Below are 8,605 nucleotides of genomic sequence, written 5' to 3' on the forward strand. Positions count from 1 at the left end.
TCCCTTTTAACTATGTATCAAGAGGTGCAGGCTTAGATCTTTCCAAGGGCAACAGCGTCTTAACGAGAATGCAATAAGTAACACTGTTTCCCTTTTCACTGTCCTTACTTGTAAGGGAACTCCCTGTTGTAAATGATACGTTTCCCCTTAGTATCCTTTCTAAATAAGTTATATTTTAAACAAGGAATCAACCGGGAGAAAAACATTACGTGCGTAATAACCAAAGTGCTTTTCCCAATGCAGGTCATGCAATCGGTGTAGAAGGTCACGACCGGGCCCTATTACTTTCAGGGGATAGAGGTGGGCGAAGCTGTCGTGCAAGACACAGGCTAAGGACAGCTACCTATTAAAGGGCAGTGCTTGCCCTCAGGACAAAGTTCGGAAGGTGAGGGAAAAGGAGGTGTGGAAACCGGAAACCAAGGGTGGAGTGGGTTAAGGGATCATACGTGGATCAGAATGGGGGACAGGAACCGGCATGTGTGCCAAGTGTTGAATAGACAGCTGAGGATGTCGGTAAACTGTCATCTAATTCTCTCTCTCTCTCACACACACACACACACAGAGAGAGAGAGAAGAATGGGTAAATACTGATTCAGGAAATGTGTTTTAGTTTTCTGTGTGCTGGTTTAGTGAACGGCACAGCAGTGCTGGTGGGGGGAGGTTGGGAGGGATGAGGAGTAACTAAGGCCTGGGGGTAGGGGGCCTGAAATTCCCACCTGCCCAGCTACCCACCCAATGATAGGTCTAAAGGGGAGGGTGCGTGGGCCCTACACCCTTTAAGCAGGAGTTCCCCAAATGCCCACCGACTCAATGAGCGATTTGATGGTGTAAGCTGCCACTGACCCTGTCAGCAGTGAGGAGAAGGGATAAGAATGGAGTCTCGCTTCCTCTCCCTTCCCCTTCTCAGCCCCCCACGATCATGACCCCCACCCCCACCCGAAAAACAAAAAAGCTCTCTGTGCAAGTTCTCCAATCTTGTTCTGGTCTGTCTGATCCCAGACTAAGTGGGGTGGCGTGGTATCTGCTGAGCCCCAAGCCCGGGCATCATCCCCAGGAAGGCCGGCCTCCAGGCATGGGCCTCTCTGGAGGGGGAGCTATAGGAGGGGGAGAGGGAGTAGGAGGAGCTGCCCAGGGCCTCAGACATCATTAGCATGCTGGGTAGTTCAAGACCAACAACCCCATCAGTGTCCAGTGGCCTGATTTAGGGCCAAGGACTCTCTTTACTTTCCTCTGCAACTGTAGAGAATTCAAAAAGGCCAGAGAGCAGGGCCAACCCGCTTGGGCTCTGCCAAATTCTCTGGTCCTCTCAGCTGTACTTCCTTGCCTCTCTCTGGCTGTCTCCCCACTCCCTCCTCCCAAGTCCATATTCTCTCTTCTTCCCCTTCCTTTTTTTTTTTTTGGGGGGGGGGCACCATCCCTTCTGCCAATGAGCCCAGGGACAGGGGACTGCTGGGTCCCTGAAGGGTTTCCTTAGGCTCTTGCTTTGCCATGCGATGGGTTGCAATCTGCATGGTCAGCAATTCACACACACACACACACACACACACACACACACACACACGCCCTCTGGAGCTCCCCAGGAGTAAGATGGGCCCTTTCTACTACCATAAACAGCTACAACCTCACGGGGGCAGTTCTACCCTGTCCCATAGGGTCACTCTGAGAGTTGGCATCCTTTGCAACAAGGCAACCACATTGGTGGGCACGTCCAGGACCCTGAGTGCAATGCAGGGGCAACCAAGACACGGCCTTCCCAGCTCTCACTCTAACTGGGACGGGGATCACGGGCTGCCGTGATGCTGTTGTCCAAGGGCAGGGCAGGTGGGCGGGGAGGGGCAGTTTCAAGTCTGACCTCATGTCCTCCACATTCTGTGACCACGACTTTCATCCCTTAACTGCCCAGAGCACCCGGTTCCTCCCTACAAAAGAGTCGTAATACTTCCTGCTCACCAGGTGGGCCGCTGTGGAGGTTGATGCTAACACGCGACAAGTGCCTAGCGCAGTGCTGGCATGGAACCGGTGGTCCCCCTGTGGTGAGAACCCGTACTGCGGGGGACGGGGCCTGGGCGACAGAGTCGGTGATATCTGCAATCAGAGGCAGCTGAACGGAGTGACCACAGTAAGGACATCAAGTGCTGTTGTGGGGAGCGGATGTCCCCTAGCTCATACACAGCATCTTTTGATCTCCACAATCTTGATCCATTAAACCCTTACTTACAATGGCCCAGCAGGCAATGACCAGGAGAAAGTGGTTCGCCTAGCCCACTAATAGGATCATTAGGATCAGCCTTTCAATGTCATGAAGGTGATTATGGCCACAACCTTCCCCAATAGGCCCGAGTCACCCCTGAGCTTCGCTAGGGGGCAGCTCTAGTAACAGAGACCACCCGCCAAGCTTTCTCCTAGAGGGTCATCGAACCCTGGGAGGCACAGTGACCATCATGCAGCCCAGGCTTCCCTGCCACTCAATGCTTTCTGGGACTGTGTTCATTCAAGGTGCTGGAACCCCCTTTGCCATGCCCACCTGTGGTGTGAGAGACAAGGTGGAGAGAAGGTAGAGAGGAATAGCCCCTGACAGAGCCCACCTTTGGGCCCCAATGACCTTGTGATTCTCCATCGAGCCAGTCAATCCGCGTCCCCCTTTTGCTCTGGCGTGCTGGAGAAGGAAGGGTCAGGGGAGCCAGGAGCGGAACACAGAGGCAGAGAGCAGAAGGAGAGGCCCACTCAGGGCTGAATCTGAGACAGAAAACTCGCTGCCCATCCACAAACGGGCCCAGCCCCTAGGTGGTCCCTCCTCAAGGGGCTCTACGTAGGGCTGGGGCTACGATGGGGGGTATCTGCCACCAGCCCCAATGCAGTTACATTCAGCAGCCTGCCTTTTGCCCTCTTTCTCATGGGTCAGCTTGAATGGGATTCTCACTAAGCTTCAGGGACCAGCAGTTCTAGCCGCCAGCCAGGGCCATCCACGGCTTCTCCTGACCACATCCTGTCAGAGAAATGCAAGTGGAGGCAGGCCGAGGATGGAAGTAAAAAAGAGCCCCTCCTAGCCCAGCGGTGGAGCCAAGTAAGCCTGCACAGCTAGCCTACCAGTACAAGGAGGCAAAGGCAAGGACCAAGAACATAGGGAGAAGGGGCTCCGATTCCCATGGCCCACTTCAGCCTACCACAGTCAGGGGCCTGACTCATTGTCTTCCAGTGGATGCTGACTCAGAGAGAGCCTGTCGGACAGAGCAGAGCTGCCTCTGTGGGCTCCAGAGACTGTAATTCCGGATGAGTACAAAGTCTGCCAGGGGCCATGTTATTGTTACGTGCCATCGAGTCAAGTCTACATCGCGACCCTCCACACAACAGAAGGAAACACAGCCTGGTCCTGCACCAGCCTCACAATTGTTCCTAGGTCTGAGCCCACTGATGTAGCCCACTGTGTCCATCCATCTCGCTGAGGGCTTTGTCCGTCAGTCTGTCGTACTGTGGTGGCTTGTGTGTTGCTGTGGTGCTGGTATTTCAAATGGCAGCAGGGTCACCAGAGTGAACAGGTGTTATCAGAGCTTCCAGACTAAGCAAGGTCAAGGAGGAAGGACTCAGCTGCCCACTCGGGAGGAAGGAGCCACGGAAACCTTACGCACAGCTTCAAAGCATTGCTAGGGACCTAGTGGGAGGCGAAGGAGACGCAGCTGTCTTGAAGCAGCCCGGCTCCTGCTCTGCCTCAACGGCTCCAGGTGAGCCCAGAACAGACCCAGGCAGTGGCGTCTCCCAATCACAAGCCCCAGCAGCCTGCAGGCCCTCCCTTGGGAGGGGTCTCCAACTCCACTGTACGCTACTATAATTACCAAATCCACATGCCAGGAAATGTGTGAGTGGATCAGCTAATACATTTCTGGGACTTCCGGTGGAGGAGGGTGTTTAAGGAGCCAAGAACTCCGGGCTGTATCCACTCAAAAATTCTAGAGGCTTTATTATGCATGCGGCACTGGGGGGCATGGGAAAAAACATCCAACACTCTCCTGCTTCCAGTCCCCTCACCACACACCCAAGCCCCCCCTCCAACTCGTCTGCAAGCTGTTCGCAGAACCCGTGCTCAGTCACAAGGCCCGTGGTGAGCTGGACAGCCGGCAGCTCCACAACGCTCATCTTCGAAGCACTTTATAAACATTCACTAATTAATTCACGCGGCCCCCACGAGAGACATCAAAGCCTCCCTTTAGAAACATGTGCACAAGAGTGGTACCAGATTCGCCCCGGAAACAGGCAATACCTCAGACAGAGAACAGGCCAAATCTTCCATCCCACCTTCAAGACTGTAAGGTGACCAGACGTCCCGCTTTTGGTGGGACAGTCCCGATTTTTGGCGTTTTATAAAGTCCCGATTTTTGGAAAGAATGCACGACAAGCTAGGGAATGGTCTATTTGGTCTACATAGACCAAATTTTTAACCAAGAATCCCCACCTGCCCCCCGTCAATGGTGTCCCACTTTAAATCTGGTCACCTTACCCAAGGGGGACTATTTTTTTCCTTCCATCACCCGCCTCCCCCCTCTTTAAGCGCCTAACAGTACCTTCTCGCTAATCCTCAGTGCGCGCTCCTGTCTTCCAGTCCTTTTCCCAAAGAACAACGAGCAACAACAACAACAAATGAAGTTTCCCTGCGCGTGGATGACTTCATTCTCCTGCCGGCCCCACCTCTGAGCAGCCAGCAGCCCTGACAATTACGGTGTTGATGAGAAGGAACACGTGGCTGTGGCTATTCAAAGAAGCAGCAGGCACCAGCTGCAGGTGTTCAGTAGTGCAGCAGGGGAGGGAGGACGCAGCCAGGACGCAGCCAGGACGCAGCCGGGTGAAAGACTTGCTCTCATTATCCCTGCCTCTTTGCTGGGACAGCGGCTAGATCCTTGGTGTGGCAAGGAGGCAGGGGGATGAGCATCTGGGGGAGGGTTTGATTCCCCCAGCCCTGGATGCTTTCCTGGCCCCCTTCTCTAAAGGGCATGGACATACCAAGAAGGACGGAAATGTCCTTTGGAGACGCTGCTTGGGGTAAGGAATGGGAACTCCAGAAGCAGGTTCAAGGAACCACAGATGGCCATGTTCTGCCTTCTGTGAGGTCCAAGTCACTGCTGGCTTTTGCTGGGCTCCGTGGAGTGGGTCTGTTTGGGGTCAGAGTTGAAGTGCCGAGGGTAAAGCAGGTAGAAATGGCAAGGAGATTTCAAATGCAGTTCCCCCACCTGGCTTTCCTAAATAAGTGCTGTCCAACAGATCCCGATGGGGCCCTGGTGGCATCGTCGTTCCGTGTTGGGCTACAATCTACAGGCACTCCAAGGCTACTCCCGTCACGAGTTCCAGTCTCAGAAACCCACAGGGGCGGTTCTACCCTGTCCTCTAGGGTCACCATGGACCCGATGGCAGTGAGTTTGATTTGGAACATCTATTTAAAGAGCCTCTATTTGAAGATGTGCCGATGACCAGCCTGCCTGGGGCACAGGGTTGAGATCTGCTTAGAGGACGATCTCCGATCAGAGGGATGGAGAAAGTTTCAATTCACCCCTTCTCAAGTTTGGGGACTTACTGGACAGAATTTCATTGAACCCCACCTAATCCGGGGGTACAGAAGGAAGCAAAGGTGCTCCATCGCTTAGTAGAAAAGATGGCAAAGACAGACACGCAGGAGGGAGAACGAAGAAGGAAACAGCTTCACACAGAGAGAATCACACCAGTCCCAGAAAAAGAATCCAGGCAAGGCACTGCAGGGCAGGGCTGACGTTCTGACAGGAATACAGAGAAACGTGTGGGGCGGAGCAGACATGTGAGTGCGGTGACTGGGGCCTGCCCCTCCAGTGTGTCACGGGCAAAGAACCCGGCCCCACTCAGCCCCCGACCATCACACTGGTGGTGGGGACAACTCCACCCCAGCTTCCAGAAGACGTCTGCCATTGAGGAGAAAGGGGGTCTGCGGACTAGCTCTTCTCAAACGGCCCTCAACCTGCAATGGAAGCGAGCGTCCCCCACAGGCAGAGGCTGCAATCAGAAAGAATGAGTTGACAATTCCACAGGGAGGAGGTGGGGAGGGGGAAGGGCTGGTGGCAGTCTGACACCTTGGAGCAGAGAGTCCTCGAGTTGAGCCTGACCTCTGCCTGCCTTGGTCTAGAGACGCAAGGATTCTAGAGACAGGTTGGCCCAGAGTCATTACAACCATGCAGCCTCCGGGTTCCCTGCAGCGTGGACTCCAGCACAGAGAGCCAAAGGGGCCTCTGTCCCTCTTCCACGACCTTTCAAAGCCTTGAATCTGTTCGCGCAAATCCCGGTGACATCAGAGTCTTCCTCACTGTCCTAGGGATGATCGGCATTCCAGTCGTGCCCTTCGGTGGGGCAGCTACGTGGCCTTTGGTAAACGGTATGAGGTTACCAAGCCTCTCCCTCCTCAGCCGTAAAATGGAGGTCAGGCCACCTTTTGTGCCTCTTTGCAGAGTTAAAGTTAGGAGAGGCTTGAGCAGTGGACCAGGCCAAGCACAGTGCCTGGCACACCGGTAGGTATGCGGAAGATGCTATTACCGCTATGACCCAGAGCAAGGCCCAGGCGGCGGCGCCTTTTTGGCTGGGGCATTCATGCCCTTCGCCATCCCTCCCAGGCTTGGCTCTTGGACTTGCACTCTGGATGGTGAGCCTTATAAGTACATCGCTTCCTGAGAGGCCGAGGGACTTGCTCTGGGAGCCACAAAACCATGCTGCCAGGCAGTGACAGCCTGGGTATTTGTTTTAATTTCGGCTCTTGTCAAGAGGAAACTTCATGGCTAACAGCCCAACGTGACTGCACAGCACTTCCCTGGGAACCCTCATGCTATGGCTCTCAAACAAGCCATTTTGGAAAGGGAGGCAGGGACTCCTCAAACAGCTGCCAAGTCCCTGTCCTCCCCCTCCTCCCACCCCCACCTCCACCACCCTGGCTGCCTCAGGAGCCCAGTGGCCAGGGCAGCAGCAGCAGGATAGCCAGGTCAGGTGCCAGCCTGCCAGAGCCAGGCCCAGTTAAGAGACAGACCCGTGGCCTAATTCCCTTTTCTGGCACTGCTGTCAGGGCTTTCCAAGGCTGCCTTGGGCGATTTTGCTTTCCTGCTGCAGAAGGGGTGGGAGAGAACAGACACACTTGGGGGTGAGGGTGGGGATGGGGACCCATTTTCAAGGCAACAGAGAGGAAGCCAGAGACGGGGTTTTTAGGATTCCATACTTTGGGGGACTAGGAAGACCAGTCCTGGGCTTTGCAAAGAGGCGGGACAATTCGGGAACAGAAGCAGGATATGAATATGAGGCCTTGTGAGAACTGTTATGTATCTGCAAGAGCACAGTTAAGAAGAGAGCACGAATCCTTCCCAGGGTCAAGAGCTGAGCTGCAGCCAGGCTCCGAACAGATGTGCATCCCCATTCACTCAGACACACGGGCACACACGCAACTCAGCCGTGTGAGCCCTGACCTTCACCCAGTGGGGCTGGCCACTGCCGGGGAAGAACAGATGGACTGGCTGGGTTTGGAGCAGGAAACTGCCCAGGGGATGCAGCCTGGCCACTTTGATGTTGAAAGACTGAAGCAAAATGAGCCTTCACAAGACAGCTTCTAGGGGGAAGGAGGGTGTGTGTGGGAGAAGGTCGGTGGGGAGGAAGAGGGAGGAGGAGAAATGGGGGGACCCAAGGGGATGCAGAGGTCAGAGGCTGGGTGCTGGGTATTAAGAAGCCTCCAGGGCAAGTACTCGGCCAGTCAATCATTTCTGTTCCCGCCTCCATCTCACGCTCAATAGGACTGTTAGCAATGAGTCCAAGCCCAATACGCCCCTAGGAATATCCTTGTCCCAGGGACCCCAAGTCTAGAACCAGATCCTGGCTTCACGGAGACATTACACGTGAGGGGGAGGGTCCCACTGCAGTGGACCGATTCACTTCCTACCTATCTCCGGGTTCAGGGGGACCCCTTCTTCCCACATCCCTCAAAGTGCCTGGGGTAGGGGCCCTCAGAGAGGGTGGGAGAATGCTTAACCACCAGGGGAGGGGGAGGCGGCTCCCAGCTTAGCTCCAGCCCCCGGGAAGTACCTGTAATCAGTTACACATCGCCAGCGGCGGTGCAAAAGCAATCACATGATCGTGGCAGATTTGGGAACGAGGGGGCGGAGAACCCAAGAAGGGTTTTTTTTTCCCCTCTTTTCTTTTTTGGGGGGGTTGGAGGTGGGGGTGGAGATGAGGCTGGCAGAAAAGGTTGCTGAGCCGCGGATTTCCAGATCCCACCCAAACGCGCCTTCCCCTGCCCCCCGCCGCCGCCCGCCTGGAAATCTGCACCCACTGTCTCCTTTCCCACCTGACCCAACCCCCACCCCGTAACCCGGCGCCCACGGAGGTCCCAGAGGACGCCGATTCGGGCGCCAGGGACTTCACCGCCGATAGCCTTTCGGCTGCAGCGTGGGCAGCGGGAGCAGCCAGTCGGGAGCCGCGGCAGCCCCCTAAAGAGGGCTCTCCCCTCGATTCCCGAGCGGTGAGGAAGGCAGGATTACACAACAGGTGGGAGGGCTGTCAGTTCTCCCGGCCCCTCCGAGCCCGACCCCCAGTCCTCACTCTCGCCAAGTCCGCTCCAGGG

The sequence above is a fragment of the Echinops telfairi genome, unplaced genomic scaffold, assembly GCF_000313985.2.
Source record: "Echinops telfairi isolate 266 unplaced genomic scaffold, ASM31398v2 ScPeMD7_7458;HRSCAF=8496, whole genome shotgun sequence".
NCBI classification, from domain to species: domain Eukaryota; kingdom Metazoa; phylum Chordata; class Mammalia; order Afrosoricida; family Tenrecidae; genus Echinops; species Echinops telfairi.